Source organism: Rattus norvegicus, chromosome X (assembly GCF_036323735.1).
Source record: "Rattus norvegicus strain BN/NHsdMcwi chromosome X, GRCr8, whole genome shotgun sequence".
Lineage (NCBI taxonomy): Eukaryota > Metazoa > Chordata > Mammalia > Rodentia > Muridae > Rattus > Rattus norvegicus.
In genome coordinates this window covers 140387351-140404368 of record NC_086039.1, presented here as the reverse complement: position 1 = coordinate 140404368, position 17018 = coordinate 140387351, and the positions used below count along the sequence as shown (strand labels likewise).

Below are 17018 nucleotides of genomic sequence, written 5' to 3'. Positions count from 1 at the left end.
ACAGGTTTTTAACCTGAAGGGACTTATCTTCCCATATTATATTATATTATAGAGTCTGACTATGATTTGTGCCCAAAAACGAATATAGCATCATTCTTTATCATTAACCTTAGTTCTTAAAGTCACATAGTAGTGAAATTAACAGAGGTCAAACATTTCCTCTGACCACAGTGTTTTGATTTGAGCCACTTTGAAAGTGATTAGATTGAGCCATTAGTTCTCCCTAATTGAATTTTTTTGGGGTCTATCTCAGGAGCAGCTTATACCATACAAACTTATACATGGTGCAGAAATGCTAATATTGGTTGGTTCCAGTCCAAGTTATTGTGGATAACATACAAAACATGTCTACTGACTTCTATTGTGATTGGTTTTCAAGGGCACAGAACATAACAGACCAAGTGGTGTTAGAAAATTTCCTAGTAACAGTTAAAACACATGAGAAAGTTCCCTTATAATGGCAAGCTCACCAGTTAACTGTGACCTAGGCCTTAACATTTTGTCTAGGCCTTAATGCTTCACCTAGGTCCCAACAAATCACATTGTTAGGCTTGATGGCCAGCAGTTTACCAACTAAGCTATCCCTTCCCTGTTTCTAGTGTTTTGTTGTTTCAATGTTGATGTTCTGAAATAGTCTTAGCTTCCTGTTCATTAAGACATTGAAAGTAAAATGGATGCATATTCGGCATCTAGTTTTATCTCCCTAGATCACCCAACCCAAAATATGAACACAATACAATACATTCATAGCTTTTCTTTATAAAGTAAAAACAAAACAAAAATCAAATACCTTGAATCAAACCTTTAGCGAGCCAGAAATTATGGCTCATGCTTTCAATAGCAGAATTTGTGATGTTAAGTAGGATGGACGTGGATTCCAGGACAATCTGGACTGTGGGGTGTGATACTCTCATTGGGAGAAAAGAAAAACAAGAAAAAGGTTGGACCTGATGGCTACATCTATAATCTTGGCCCCAAATTCTATGACAACCTGGGATACACTCAATACTCCAAGGCCACCTTGAGCTACACAATAGAATCCATCACAAAATAAAAAAGCCTGGGACCAAAGTTCACCTGCTTAGGCTATGTGATGCCCAGAGCCCACACATCAGTAACTATCTCGCATACTTTCTCCCCATCTGTCTCTATCTCTAAATCTCTGTCTCTGTCTCTGACTGTCTCCCTCTCCTTCTCCTTCCCCTTCCCCTCCCCTCCCTCCCCCCTCTCTCATATGGACCCAGCTAATACAGATATTTTAGCAGACTCCTTTATCAACACAAGGTTCTTTTTTTCTTTCCTCCCTTTAAAACAGAGATTCCGTGTTAAATACTTTTGAGAAATTCTCTCAAGAATAAGATATACTGGTAAGATCAGCTGAATAACCTTGTAAGGGCATGATGTTATTTGTTCTCCAGATAGAATTTGTCCAAGAGTCTCAGAGGGTGTTCTTTTCAAAGCATCTTGACAGAAGTCAATACTAAGAAAGAAAAAGTTCAAGTACTATATTTTAAAACTTGGCAAGCCAGAATACAGCAAATACAGAGGCGAATGCCAGCAGCAAACCACTGAACTGAGAATAAGACCCCCATTGAAGGAATCAGAGAAAGAACTGGAAGGGGCTCAAGACCCTTATGAACAACAATGCCAAGCAACCAGAGCTTCCAGGGACTAAGCCACTACCTAAAGACTATACATGGACTGACCCTGGACTCTGACCTCATAGGAAGCAATGAATATCCTAGTAAGAGCACCAGTGGAAGGGGAAGCCCTGGGTCCTGCTAAGACTGAACCCCCCAGTGAACTAGATTGTTGGGGGGAGGGCGGCAATGGGGGGAGGATGGGGAGGGGAACACCCATAAAGTAGGGGAGGGGGAGGGATTAGGGGGATGTTTGCCCGGAAACTGGGAAAAGGAATAACACTCGAAATGTAAATAAGAAATACTCAAGTTAATTAAAAAAAATAAAATAAAAAAACTTGGCAAGAAATCAATCTTTATAATTTGTCTTAAGTGTCTATTGTTAAGAGTGCAAATAAAATGCTAAGTGCATTACATAAAGACTCATTACTGTACTTGAAGTTCCTTAACATAGGAAATGACAATTTCAAAAAATCACAGACATGGCAGAGGTATTGCATACCTTTATTCCCAGCATTCCCCAGGCAGAGACAAGAGAATCTCTGAGTTTGAGGCCATCTGGGTTTACAAAGTGAGTTCCAGGATGGCCAGGGACACACAGAAAAACCCTGTCATGGGTGAAAAGAGAAAAAAGCACCTCACAATTTTGGGGGAGTTAACTTTTAAATTACACAAAAGAGTAAACAACAGTTTCAAATTCACATTAATTCTAACTCAATATATTCAGAAACCATGATTATTAGTTCTAATCAAAGCAAATTTAAAGAACAAAGTTGTACCTAAACATATTCCCATAGCCTCAAAAAATTAGTAAATAAAAGGAATTAGAATGTTCTTTCAATTATTATGAATATAAGATGACTTAAGTAGAAGATAAAATACATAGAAATCTTGTATGTATTTTAAATGGCAAAAGATTTGTACAGCCAGGGAACAGGAGGCTCCCTGGAATCTTCGGGCATGACCCTAGCTGAGACTCCTAGCAGCAGGGTATACAGAGGCCGATAAGGCTACCTCCTATAGCTGGATGGGATTTCCAATGGAAGGAGGGGGAACACCAACCCTCCCAACAATACCTTCAATCCAAAAGATGCCCCGTGTTCAAGATGCACAGGAACAAACATGGAAAACTGATTAAGGGAATGGACAACCTTGATTAGCCCAACTTAAGATCTATCCCAGGCAGCAGAGGCTGGACCTAGGCTCCCTACATATATGTAGCAGATGTGAAACATGGTCTCCATAGGGGTCCCCTAAAACTGGAGCAGGGCTGATTCTGACTCTGTTGCCCTTCCCCTAGCTGGGCTGCCTTGTTTGGCTGCAGTGGGAGAGGATCCACCTAGTCCTGCTGTGACTTGATGCGCCAGAGCGGATTGGTAGCAATGGGGGTTGTCTTTCCTCCTCAGTGGAGAAGGAGAAGTGGGAATGAGAGGAGGGGTGTGAGGGTGAGATTGGGAAAAAAGGAGGGAGGTGGATTTCAATCAGGATATAAAGTGAATAAATAAATGGGAGAATGTTTTTTAAAGTCATTTTCTACACTTTAAATACTCATGCTACCCTATATTTAAGCCTTGCATTATAATGAAAGTCAGACCTGACTTTAGTAGAAGAAATAAATTAATACCAAAAGACATGTTGGTCTTTTTTCAGTCATATAGATAATTCTTCTTTTTCCAGATGTTAAGCCATACTCAGCTGATCATGTCATATAGAGAACATTACTAAACAAAGCATTATCAGTCACTAAAATCTTCCACATGAACCTTTCTCGTGATTTAGTGTTTTAAAATCAAACTACATCTCTGAAGGTGATTTTTTTAACACTTATGCTACACTTACCTCTCACAATCATAGAATATCACAGTTTCCACTGAGTACAGTTTATCAGCAAACACCTGAATTGAGGACTAAAAGAAAGAAAAAGAGCATTCACTAATACAGTAAGTGGTGTTTCCAAACACAGAAGGAAGCAACTAAGAGGGAGCCTGGCCTCCTGCTGCTCCCATCAGTTATAAATTTCTCCTGAAATTGGTGTAGCCATGGAAGTTTATCACAGCAACAGAAGCTCGAACTAAGACACTGGGTTTCCTGCATGAGTCAAATTTCTATCTCTTCTGTTCTTTCTTTGTTTGTTTTTGAGACAAGATCTCTGTAGTCTTGGCAGTCCTGGATCTCTGTATGTAGACCAAACTGGCCTTGAACTCACTGAGAGCCTGCCTCTGCCTTTCAATTCAAGTGTTTGCTGGGATTAAAGGCCTAAGCTGCCAAGCCTGGCTTTGACCATTCTTAACTTTTAAGAAAAAAATATAAAACCCTTTCAAAATACATTTTTAAGAAGTAGCTACTTAAGAAGTAGCAAATGTTTCTCGCCTCAGAAAAACACACACTTCAAATTCTCTGATCAGTTTTTTAAAACATTTTAAATTTTACTATTTTTCAATTTTTTATTATTTTATGGTTTTGCCTGCTTCTATGTCTGTGTACCACCTGCTTGTGGTACCCAAAGAAGCCAAAAGAGGGATCTGGATCCCCTAAAACTGTAGTTAGTAGATAGTAGTGGACAGAGAACAAAAATTCACAATGTAGTACTAGAAAGTACAAGATTTGGGCTATAGTTTAAAATGCGTATTTGGAAACTTGTTTTGTTCAAAAGAATCATAATAGTTTCTCATACCAATTATAGAAAAGTACATTGCATTCTGATAACTGCTAGAGGTGAAGGTCAGTCAGGACCTTACGTCATGAATCACCAACGATATATTCATCTTGCATAAATATGAGCATAGCCTTAAACACTAAAGAAAACATACGAGAACTACTTTATAATCTTGTGTAGAGTATGGAAGACCTTTTAGGATAGTATACAAAACTCAGAAATCACTAAATTTCCAAATTGAAACAGAAATTAAATTGTATAAATTGCAAAGAATAACCATGTAAACCCAAAAGATAACAGATAAAGATGAAAAAAATGTATTTGCCACATGTTCCAGACAAGACTAATTTCCTGACTTAAGAGTTCCCACAACTGGCTGTGATGACACACTCAAAAGCAAATGCTAAGGAGGGTGAGTCAGGAAGACTGCAAACCTGCAATCCTGGTAACTGGAGAGGGGAAAGGAAAAGGAACCAGAGCTCAAACTGGGATCCATCCCTGGAACCCAAGAAAAGGTGGGAGAACTGAGAACTCCAAAAGATTGTCCTCCAACCTTCAAGGGAATAAATAAAGGAGGGGGAAAGATGAAAAGAAAGAGGGGAAAAGAGGAAACCAAGGCCAGGCAAAGTACCTTGCAACTGTAATCCCAGCACTCAGGAGAAGATGGAGGGAACCCACTGTGCTACATAGAGAGTTCTAAATAAATCAGGGATACAGTGTAAGAGTCTCTCAGAAAGAGGAAAAAACATATGGAAAGTGGAGAAAGACAGGAGTTGAAGAGGAAGAAAATTAGAGAGGAAAAGAGCAAGATAGGGACAAAAAGAAAGGGAGGAGAAAGGAAGAGAGGAAGAAAAAGAAGAAAGAAAAAAGAAACAAGAAAGGGGAAAAGAGAATGGCAAAATATAAGGATAGAAGGCAGGAGAGAGGTGAGAGAGGGAGAGGAAGAGGATCACAAATTCAAGATGGAAAGGTAGTTCAGCAGTTAAGAGCATTTACTATACAATCATGAAGGCCAGGATTCAGATTTTTTAAATGAATGTAAATTTTATTTATAAAACAAGAGTATGAACAGAGCATTTAAAATCTCAATCATTTGGCAACTCATCATATCATTGCAAGAAACAGATCCAATCTTAAGAAAACTTTATTTTTTGAAAAACTTAAGTCAGACAGTTTATTCATTATGGGAGTTAAATCATGTTTAAAAAAGAATCTGGCTATAGAACCTTAGCACCCATTTTTACAAAGAGAGAGGGAGGGAGTTTAACAAGAGGGAAAGACAGAAAAAATTGAAAATAGAGAAACCAAAAAGGACAGAATGATAAAAGGGAAACAAAAAGAGGACGGCGAGCAAAACTTTAAAAAGACAGAAACAAAGTCAGAGAAAAAGAAAAAGGAGAGAAAATAGAGAAAGAAACTAGTGAACACAGAAAGAAAAGATAAAGGAAATAAAAAGAGTTGCAGGAAAGTAAGGGAGGAAGAAAAGGGGAGAGGAGAAGAGAGAAAAGGGGAGGGAAGTTATATATCCAGGGTGGTGACACACATTTGTAATGGCAGCACTATGGGGACAGAGGCACGAGGATGACCCATGAGTCCTAGGCCAGCCGGATCTTTATAGTGAGTATCAGCTACAAAGCAAGACAGGAAAAGGAAAAGGAAAAGAAAGAGGAAGTCACAGAGAGGGAAAGGGAAGGTAAGAAGGGGAGAGAAGAAAAGAAGGGGATGAGAGAGGACAGAGGTTAGAAACGATGATTGGGGGGTGAAAGAAAAGTGGAAAAAAGAAAGAGGAAGGGAAGGACGAGGGAAAGAGGAGAAGGAGAAGAGAAGGATGAAAAGGGAAAGAAACGGAAATGCCATAGGTAGGAAGGGAAAAAAGAAATGACAGAATGAGAGACGACAAAGCTATAGGAGAAAAAGAGAAAGAATGAGTGGATGTGAAAGGAAAACAAACAGAAATAAGAGAGGAAAAGGGAAATGAAGAGAAGAAGATGAAGAGAAAGAAATAAAATGTGAGAGAGAAAAAGAGAAAAATAACAAATGGAAGGGAAAATGGGAAAGACAAAACAGAAAAGCAGAGGGAAGAATAAAGACAGAAACAAGGATGGGGGAAGAAAGTGAAAGAAAGACATGAGTCTGGGAATAACATCACACACCTATAATCTCACCACTTGGGAGGTAGATACAAGAGGTCAGAGTCCAAGAGCATCCTTGGCTACACTGCAAGTTTCAATTCAGCCTGGAATACCGGAGACCCTGACTCAGATAAACACAACAAAATGAAAGTTTCAAAGAACAAAAAGTAAAAAGTAAAAAGTGAGAAAGACAAAGAAAGGGGAACACAAAGGTAGAAAAGGAAACAGAAAGGCATTGGCTGTTGTAAAACAAAATAAAAAAAGAAACAAGTAGTAGTGAAGAAATTAAAAAGAAAGGGTGAAACAGAAGCAAGCCAACATGACAGAGAAAGGGGACAGGGGAAGTGAGAGGGAAGAAATGGACGGAGAAACAAATGGGAGAGGAGAAAGGGAAGGAATGAGAAGTCAAAATGTAGTGGGAAAGGAGGTGGGAAGTGATGGGAAAACACAAAAGAAGTCAGAGAGATGATGGGAAGAGAGAAGAGGGAAAAGGAGGAAAGGAGAAAGAGCCTTTGTGAGAAACAGAAAGGAAAAGAAAGTGAACAAAACCTCAAGAGGGAGAGGAGGATTAAAAGAACCAGAAATAATAAAAATACGGGAAGGACAACAAAAACACACACACACAAAAAAGAGTAAGGGCAAAGGCAAAAAAGAGATAGACAGGGGTCAGGGGAGGGGGGATTAGAAAATGAAAAAAAAAATACAGCGCAAAGAAAAAGAGAGAAAGGGAAGGGGTAAAAAATGGGAAAAGATGATAAATTATGGAAGAGTGAAGCTGGAGAGCTGTGCCAAGACATAAAATAACCTTCAAGCTCTGTTGTTAAAATAAGCGAGGTGCACAAAGTCGAGCTAATGGCAACTGTTTTCAAGAATAAAAAGAGCTGGGTGTGGTGGTGCTCGCCTTTAATCCCAGCACTTGGGAGGCAGAGGCTGGTTTACAGAATGTGTTCGAGGACAGCCAGAGCTACCGAGAAGCCTCAAAAATGCAAATAATAATAATAACAATAACAACGATGCCAACAACAATAGTATAATAATAAAAGAAGCAAGAGTCCAGTGCTATGGTGCAACCAGTAATTCCAGCACATCAGAGGCAAACATAGGTTGAGCCCAGACTAGACTGTGTTAAAGGAAACCTTCTCTTAAAAAAAAAAAAAACCTCAAATTCCAGGAGACCTGACACCCTCACACAGGCATACATGTAGGGAAAATACCATGCACACAAAATAAAAATAAATTAATTTTTAAAAGCTGGGTGGTGGTGGCACATGCCTTTTTTCCCTGCACTGGTGGGGGTAGGTGGGGAATGCAAACACAGAAAGATCTGAGTGAGTTTACAGCCAGCCTGGCCTGCAGCGTGATTTCCCGAACATCTGGGGCTATACAGAGTAACCCTGTCTTGAAAAACAAGCATACAAACAAATAAGAAGAAGAGCAAGAGGAGAAGGAAGAGAAGAAGGAGGATAAAGAAAGAAGAAAAAGAAATGAGATATACAAATCCATACCCAGTAATCCCAACATCCTACAGGATGAAACACAAGGGTGGTAGGCTGGTTTTGGAAATAAGCCTAGGCTACTCAAGAAAAACAATATTTTTTTTCAAAGATGTTTATTGCAGCTCATGCCTTTCGTCTTTCATTACAGCAAGCAGAACGTGAAAGCATGATGATTGCCAATTCAAGGCCTCACGGTGAGATCTTCTTACACACACACACACACACACACACACACACACACACACACACAAATGTGGTGAAGCACAGTGATTACCAGGGAGATATCTGGCACCACCAAAATTGAATAATGGTGATGATAGTGACGATAATAATAATAATGCTGCCTAGTCGCCCACATTTGAGTCTGAACTTGAATAGATGCTGAGTTCAAGTCTAGCCTAGATGCAAATCCTGACTTCAAAAGCACTCAGGGTGGGAGGGTGGAGAGGGAAAGGACAAGGGCACAGAGACCATAGTTCCATTTCTTGAAATGCCCTGCATGGCAAATGCTCCCCTTTCTGTACCACCTGCCTGTAGAAACAGACATCATAATGAATGCTAATACATTTTTGGGGACCAGAGCAGCCAGAGGAAGTAACCAAGAATCAGAGCTGGAAAGATCCTAGGAGTGAGAGCAGCAGGAAAATGGAGGGAAGGGAAGAGGACTTGAGGGGAAGGAAGCAAGTGGGAGGGGAAGAAGGCAAAGAAGCTGAGGGAAGAGGACAGGCTTTGGGCGGGGAGGTGGGACTGAAGAGCAAGGGGAGGTAATGAGCAGGAAAGAGGATCCCCTCAGGAGGCTAGAGTGAGGTAGGCCACAGGGCCAGAGCCAGGGCAGAATGGATGTGTAGTAGGCCAAGGAGCCTGGAAGAGGACCTGCAGCCTAGGCACATCAGCAGGAATGGGCAAGGCGAGAGGGCAATGGATGGGATGGGAAGCAGTAGAGATGCCTCGAGGACAGAACTTAGAAAGAAATAGGGCGTTGTGCCAAGATGTTGGGTCTGGGACCACCCAGTTGTCTTCAGCACCTGGGCCTTCAAGGACCTGTTTCTTCCCTGCTCCTTACCATACAATAAGAGTTGCGATGGCCCTCCTCACAGTAGGTGATGGGAACCAGTCCCCGGAAGAAGAAAGCTTCACAGGTAGTGGCCAAGAAACACAGCAACAGCCGGTACTTCAGCACGTGGAGGCCAGGACTGAGCTTGGTTTCCACACCATGACCACCAAGACCCATCTTAAAGGCTGTGTCAGGAATAAACATCGTTGAGAGAGAAAGAAGATGGAAACCTGTAAACAACCCACCAGGAAATGAAGCAATGAGTGTGTGGGGATAAGAACTTTCTAGAAGAACCATTAGAGGGTTTTGCTAGCCTGTGGCTCAAGAGCCTTTGGCGCAAGACCCTGTTGCTAGGACACCCGGTAGCGGAAGTGAGTGAACAGGTCAAGTGTGCATGCCTGTATTTCATGTACCTCATGAACCTTGCCCAGTAACAGGCCCAGTGTTCCCGCTATTTTAGCCAGGAGTCAAACTGCCTCACAGGGGCATGGTGAGAGTGTGGGGGAGGGGAGATTGTGTTAGTGGTTTCAACCACATGAAGTCTTACTTTTGGGAATTTTTTTTTCTAAGACTAATGGTGCAGGGTGGGGTGAGGCTCAGTGACTAAAGGTGTTTGCTGTGAAGTCTGAGAACCACAGTTTGATGCCCAGAAACCTGCAGAGGGGAAGAAGAGAATTCACTCCCCTCATCACGCTCAAGTTCTTTGACCTTGACAAGTTCGCCTTAACATGGCATATGTCCCCCACCAAATCAAATAAATAAATGTAATTAAAATGTAAAAAGAAAATATTCTTAACAGTATTATCAGCCCACCCCCGTCTTTTCAGGAAACAGAGCTAGTGAGATATCCTGGAAGAAAGGGTAAGGGTGGGTATAAAGATTTCATGGCCATGCATCAATGAACATCTTTAATCACAGAATTCTAATGACCGAGGCAGGTGGATCTCTGGAACTTTGAAGGCAGCTGGGACTAGGTAGTTAATTCCAGGCCATCCAGAACTACACAATGAAACTATGTGTCAAAAAAAGGGGGTATATCAAGTCTCTACACAGGGAGGCCCCCACTCACTCAGAGGAAAAAGGGAGAGGGGGAGGATTGTAGGAAGGGGTGACCAGAAGAGGCCCAGTGGCAGTAAGCAGGATGTAAAGTGAATACTTAAAAATAATGATAAATAAATAATTTTTAAATGGAGACAATTAATCAAGTCCTTTAATTTTAAATAGTTGTCTTTGTAATGAGGTAATAAAACAATGTAACATTGTTATTTTCTTTTTCTTAAAATTATTTTACCTCTTTGTTTTAAAATACATCTACCAGATTTTGGGGGGGGGTTGATTTTATTTCATTTCATTTTGTTTGTTTTGTTTTGTTTTGCGTTAGACAGGGTCTCACTCTGTAGTCATGGCTGGCCTGCAGCTTACTCCATAAACCACACTGACCTTGAACTCACAGAGATCTTATTGGAGGCCATTGTTCCCCTGCTTCGAAAGATTTTTTTCCTTCCTTCCTTCCTCCTTTCCTTTTCTCCTCTCCCCTTCTCTTCCTCCCTCCCTCCCTTCCCCTCCTTTTCTCCCTCTCCTCTCTTTTTTAAGAGACAATTTCACTATGTAGTCCTGGTTAACTTACTACATAGACCAAGTTGGTATCAAATTGAGAGAAATCTTCCTAACTCCACTATACACTTTCCCAGGGTGTTTGCTATGGAAGTTCAACAGAAGCCCTAATTATTTTTCATTTGTTTTTGAAACAAGGACTAGATAACTTGACCAAGTTGACCTTGAATTGACTTGAATGTAGACATTGAAATTGCAGTCCTCTTTCCTCAGCCTCCTAACACAGATTACATTTCTGTGCAACTCAGCCTGGCTTATACTGCATGCTGTATGCAAATATTGGCTCTTTTATCTCTATTCTTTTCTGGCCTGGAACAGAGATCTGCCTGGGATGACTGAGATAGTTACTCTTCCAAAGTGCATGGGTTCAGTTATCAGCAATTCACAACCTATAGGATTCCAGTTCCAGGAGATTTAATGCTTCTTCTAGCCTCCATAGGCATCATGCACACAGATGGTACTCACACATACATGCAGACAAAACATCCATACTCCTAAAAAGTAGAAATTAAAACATGATATTTGTGATATATGGTGATAGCAAACAAGACTGTTCTGGTCATATTAAAGAAAATATATAAATATATTCATGTAACAACTAGATCTCAAACAGTTAATTTTCTAAGTTTCTAACCATGTAAGGATGTAAGGTGTCTTAGGGTTTTACTGCTGTGAAGAGACACCATGACGAAGGCAACTCTTATAAAGGAAAACATTTAATTGGGAGTGGCTTACAGGTTCAGAGGTTCAGTCCAGTATCATCATGGTGGAAAACATGACAATATTCAGGCAGACATGGCTCTAGAGAAGTAGCAGAGAGTTTTACATCTTTACCCAAAGGCAGCCAGAAGGACACTATCTTCTGCAGGCAAGCAGGATGAGACTGGGCATAGCTTAAGCACAGGAGGCCCCTAAAGTGACACACTTCCTCCAAGACCACACCTCCTAATAGTGCCATTACTTGTGGTCCAAATATTCAAACACAGGTCTATGAGTGCCAAACCTATTCAAACCACCATTGTGAGGAGCTGTCCGAGGAGCTGTCCTCACATATGTGAGGAGCTGTCCTCACATACTCCATTACAAGATGGCACCGGCATCCGGCAGAACGCACCTAGTAAAAAGGGCAATACGCAGGCACCTGGTAACTTCCCTACTCAAAGGGACACGTACGCTTTGGTACGTCATCTGGCATAATTGGCAGCGACCAGTCAGAGAGTGACACGTCCTAGGTGAGGATAGTTTCCTATATAAGGGACGGTTATTCCTCACTCGGCGTCTCCGCATTGTAAGCTTATGCTCTCCCTCTCAAGACACATTAAAGCTTTTCTGCAGTAGGATCCTGTGTGTGCCGCATCGTTCCTGCTGGAGAGACGTAGCGCGGGACATCTGGTGCCCAAACCCGGGAAAGACCTCGCCATCGTCAGCACCTTCGGAGATCCCTTGGCGACAAGGAGGATTCAGAACTGCAGGTAGATACGTTCGGAGAGGCAGCCCCCTCTTGGACTTTGGTCTGGGGTTGTCACCGCCTTGGGAAGGATTTGTTGAGGCTATAGTATTTGTCCTGGGAGCCACCCTACTCTTTATGTTCTGTTTTCACCGTTTTCGCTGTTAAAAGGACGATCACAGCAGCTGAAGGCGCGTCTCAGTCTCTCGTATATAAGTGAGCTTCGCGCAGCTCCCTTTTACCTTCGATTTTGACTGTTGAGGAGCAAGGACGCGATAAGGCCGACGTAGATAAGCGGCACCGTCCGGGGAGGCACGTGTAAGACTCCCGTACATAAGAGAGCAGTGTGTCTGTCTCTACCCTTTCACCTCACGCCTTGTCAGACGGACGTAGATAGGCTGCCGGAGTTCCTGGCCCATCATGGGATCCTCACAGTCTGTGGTCACGGCCTTGGAAACAGTGTTAAAGCAGAGGAACATCAAAATTGGAGGAGGAACACTTAAAAACTTTGTGAAGGAGGTGGAGAGGGTGGCGCCTTGGTTTGCCTGTTCAGGCTCGTTTACGATTGCCTCATGGAACAAACTTGGAAAAGACCTTTTCAGAAAATTGGCGGAAGAGGATCTGCACCTAGGGACCAAAGCTATATGGAAGCTGGTTAAGAATTGTTTAAAGGGAGACCTCACCGCCTGATCAAGTGGGCACTCCTGAGGCTGCAGAGCGGAGGAGACCACCAACACTGCCCACCCCTACCCACATCCCTGGCCCAAGAGGCAACTGTATAAGGCCTCTGGGTTCCCGTAGGGGAGGGCCCGGGAGCGGCAGGACCCCTGCGCCTGAGACACTGCCGGAACCTGAAGGAAACAGACCGGATAAACAGTTCTCTGCACCCAAATCCCGTGGGAGGGAGAGCTGAACCTTCAGAGAGGCAGACACGCCTGGGAAACCAGAAGAGACTGCACTCTGTGCACATCCAGGCGCCAGAGGAAAACACCAAACGCCATCTGGAACCCTGGTGCACGGAGGCTCCCAGAAAGAGCGGCGCAGATCTTCCCGGTTGCTGCCACAGCGGAGAGGACTTAGGCAGTACCCCACGAGCAAACTTGAGCCTTGGAACTGCAGGTAGGACCAACTTTTCCCCTGCAAGAAACCTGCCTGGTGAACTCAGGACACACAGAGGCAAAATTCCTCTAAGGCCGGGCACTTCCTGTGTTTACCGGAAGTCCCACACCGGCGGATCCCGGACCGCAGCAGCTCTCTGCTCCCAAACCCCGTGGGAGAGAGACCTCACCGCCTGATCAAGTGGGCACTCCTGAGGCTGCAGAGCGGAGGAGACCACCAACACTGCCCACCCCTGCCCACATCCCTGGCCCAAGAGGCAACTGTATAAGGCCTCTGGGTTCCCGTAGGGGAGGGCCCGGGAGCGGCAGGACCCCTGTGCCTGAGACACTGCCGGAACCTGAAGGAAACAGACCGGATAAACAGTTCTCTGCACCCAAATCCCGTGGGAGGGAGAGCTGAACCTTCAGACAGGCGGACACGCCTGGGAAACCAGAAGAGACTGCACTCTGTGCACATCCAGGCGCCAAAGGAAAACACCAAACGCCATCTGGAACCCTGGTGCACGGAGGCTCCTGGAAAGAGCGGCGCAGATCTTCCCGGTTGCTGCCACAGCGGAGAGGACTTAGGCAGTACCCCACGAGCAAACTTGAGCCTTGGAACTGCAGGTAGGACCAACTTTTCCCCTGCAAGAAATCTGCCTGGTGAACTCAGGACACACAGAGGCAAAATTCCTCTAAGGCCGGGCACTTCCTGTGTTTACCGGAAGTCCCACACCGGCGGATCCCGGACCGCAGCAGCTCTCTGCTCCCAAACCCCGTGGGAGAGAGACCTCACCGCCTGATCAAGTGGGCACTCCTGAGGCTGCAGAGCGGAGGAGACCACCAACACTGCCCACCCCTGCCCACATCCCTGGCCCAAGAGGCAACTGTATAAGGCCTCTGGGTTCCCGTAGGGGAGGGCCCGGGAGCGGCAGGACCCCTGCGCCTGAGACACTGCCGGAACCTGAAGGAAACAGACCGGATAAACAGTTCTCTGCACCCAAATCCCGTGGGAGGGAGAGCTGAACCTTCAGACAGGCGGACATGCCTGGGAAACCAGAAGAGACTGCACTCTGTGCACATCCAGGCGCCAGAGGAAAACACCAAACGTCATCTGAAACCCTGGTGCACGGAGGCTCCCGGAAGGAGCGGCACAGATTTTCCCGGTTGCTGCCACAGCGGAGAGGACTTAGGCAGTACCCCACGAGCAAACTTGAGCCTTGGAACCACAGGTAGGACCAACTTTTCCCCTGCAAGAAACCTGCCTGGTGAACTCAAGACACAGGCCCACAGGAACAGCTGAAGACCTGTAGAGAGGAAAAACTACACGCCCGAAAGCAGAACACTGTGTCCCCAGAACTGGCTGAAAGAAAACAGGAAAACAGGTCTACAGCACTCCTGACACACAGGTTATAGGACAGTCTAGCCACTGTCAGAAATAGCAGAACAAAGTAACACTAGAGATAATCTGATGGCGAGAGGCAAGCGCAGGAACCCAAGCAACAGAAACCAAGACTACATGGCATCATCGGAGCCCAATTCTCCCACCAAAGCAAACACGGAATATCCAAACACACCAGAAAAGCAAGACCTAGTTTCAAAATCATATTTGATCATGATGCTGGAGGACTTCAAGAAAGACATAAAGAACTCCCTTAGAGAACAAGTAGAAGCCTACAGAGAGGAATCGCAAAAATCCCTGAAAGAATTTCAGGAAAACACAATCAAACAGTTGAAGGAATTAAAAATGGAAATAGAAGCAATCAAGAAAGAACACATGGAAACAACCCTGGACATAGAAAATCAAAAGAAGAGACAAGGAGCTGTAGATACAAGCTTCACCAACAGAATTCAAGAGATGGAAGAGAGAATCTCGGGAGCAGAAGATTCCATAGAAATCATTGACTCAACTGTCAAAGATAATGTAAAGCAGAAAAAGCTACTGGTCCAAAACATACAGGAAATCCAGGACTCAATGAGAAGATCAAACCTAAGGATAATAGGTATAGAAGAGAGTGAAGACTCCCAGCTCAAAGGACCAGTAAATATCTTCAACAAAATCATAGAAGAAAACTTCCCTAACCTAAAAAAAGAGATACCCATAGGCATACAAGATGCCTACAGAACTCCAAATAGATTGGACCAGAAAAGAAACACCTCCCGTCACATAATTGTCAAAACACCAAACGCACAAAATAAAGAAAGAATATTAAAAGCAGTAAGGGAAAAAGGTCAAGTAACATATAAAGGCAGACCTATCAGAATCACACCAGACTTTTCGCCAGAAACTATGAAGGCCAGAAGATCCTGGACAGATGTCATACAGACCCTAAGAGAACACAAATGCCAGCCCAGGTTACTGTATCCTGCAAAACTCTCAATTAACATAGATGGAGAAACCAAGATATTCCATGACAAAACCAAATTTACACAATATCTTTCTACAAGTCCAGCACTACAAAGGATAATAAAGGGTAAAGCCCAACATAAGGAGGCAAGCTATACCCTAGAAGAAGCAAGAAACTAATCATCTTGGCAACAAAACAAAGAGAATGAAAGCACACAAACATAACCTCACTTCCAAATATGAATATAACGGGAAGCAATAATCACTATTCCTTAATATCTCTCAATAGCAATGGCCTCAACTCCCCAATAAAAAGACATAGATTAACAAACTGGATACGCAACGAGGACCCTGCATTCTGCTGCCTACAGGAAACACACCTCAGAGACAAAGACAGACATTACCTCAGAGTGAAAGGCTGGAAAACAATTTTCCAAGCAAATGGTCAGAAGAAGCAAGCTGGAGTAGCCATTCTAATATCAAATAAAATCAATTTTCAACTAAAAGTCATCAAAAAAGATAAGGAAGGACACTTCATATTCATCAAAGGAAAAATCCACCAAGATGAACTCTCAATCCTAAATATCTATGCCCCAAATAAAAGGGCACCTACATATGTAAAAGAAACCTTACTAAAGCTCAAAACACACATTGCACCTCACACAATAATAGTGGGAGATTTCAACACCCCACTCTCATCAATGGACAGATCATGGAAACAGAAATTAAACAGAGATGTAGACAGACTAAGAGAAGTCATGAGCCAAATGGACTTAACGGATATTTATAGAACATTCTATCCTAAAGCAAAAGGATATACCTTCTTCTCAGCTCCTCATGGTACTTTCTCCAAAATTGACCAGATAATTGGTCAAAAAACGGGCCTCAACAGGTACAGAAAGATAGAAATAATCCCATGCATGCTATCGGACCACCACGGCCTAAAACTGGTCTTCAATAACAATAAGGGAAGAATGCCCACATATACGTGGAAATTGAACAATGCTCTACTCAATGATAACCTGGTCAAGGAAGAAATAAAGAAAGAAATTAAAAACTTTTTAGAATTTAATGAAAATGAAGGTACAACATACCCAAACTTATGGGACACAATGAAAGCTGTGCTAAGAGGAAAACTCATAGCGCTGAGTGCCTGCAGAAAGAAACAGGAAAGAGCATATGTCAGCAGCTTGACAGCACACCTAAAAGCTCTAGAACAAAAAGAAGCAAATACACCCAGGAGGAGTAGAAGGCAAGAAATAATCAAACTCAGAGCTGAAATCAACCAAGTAGAAACAAAAAGGACCATAGAAAGAATCAACAGAACCAAAAGTTGGTTCTTTGAGAAAATCAACAAGATAGATAAACCCTTAGCCAGACTAACGAGAGGACACAGAGAGTGCGTCCAAATTAACAAAATCAGAAATGAAAAGGGAGACATAACTACAGATTCAGAGGAAATTCAAAAAATCATCAGATCTTACTATAAAAACCTATATTCAACAAAACTTGAAAATCTTCAGGAAATGGACAAT

At 43.0% G+C, this 17018-nt stretch overlaps 1 pseudogene; it reads right to left on the bottom strand.

Annotated features, from left to right (window-relative positions):
- Positions 1–9191, bottom strand: part of Tm9sf2-ps1 (transmembrane 9 superfamily member 2, pseudogene 1) — a 137937-nt pseudogene extending 128746 nt beyond the window's left edge.
- Positions 9192–17018: the final 7827 nt, after the last annotated feature.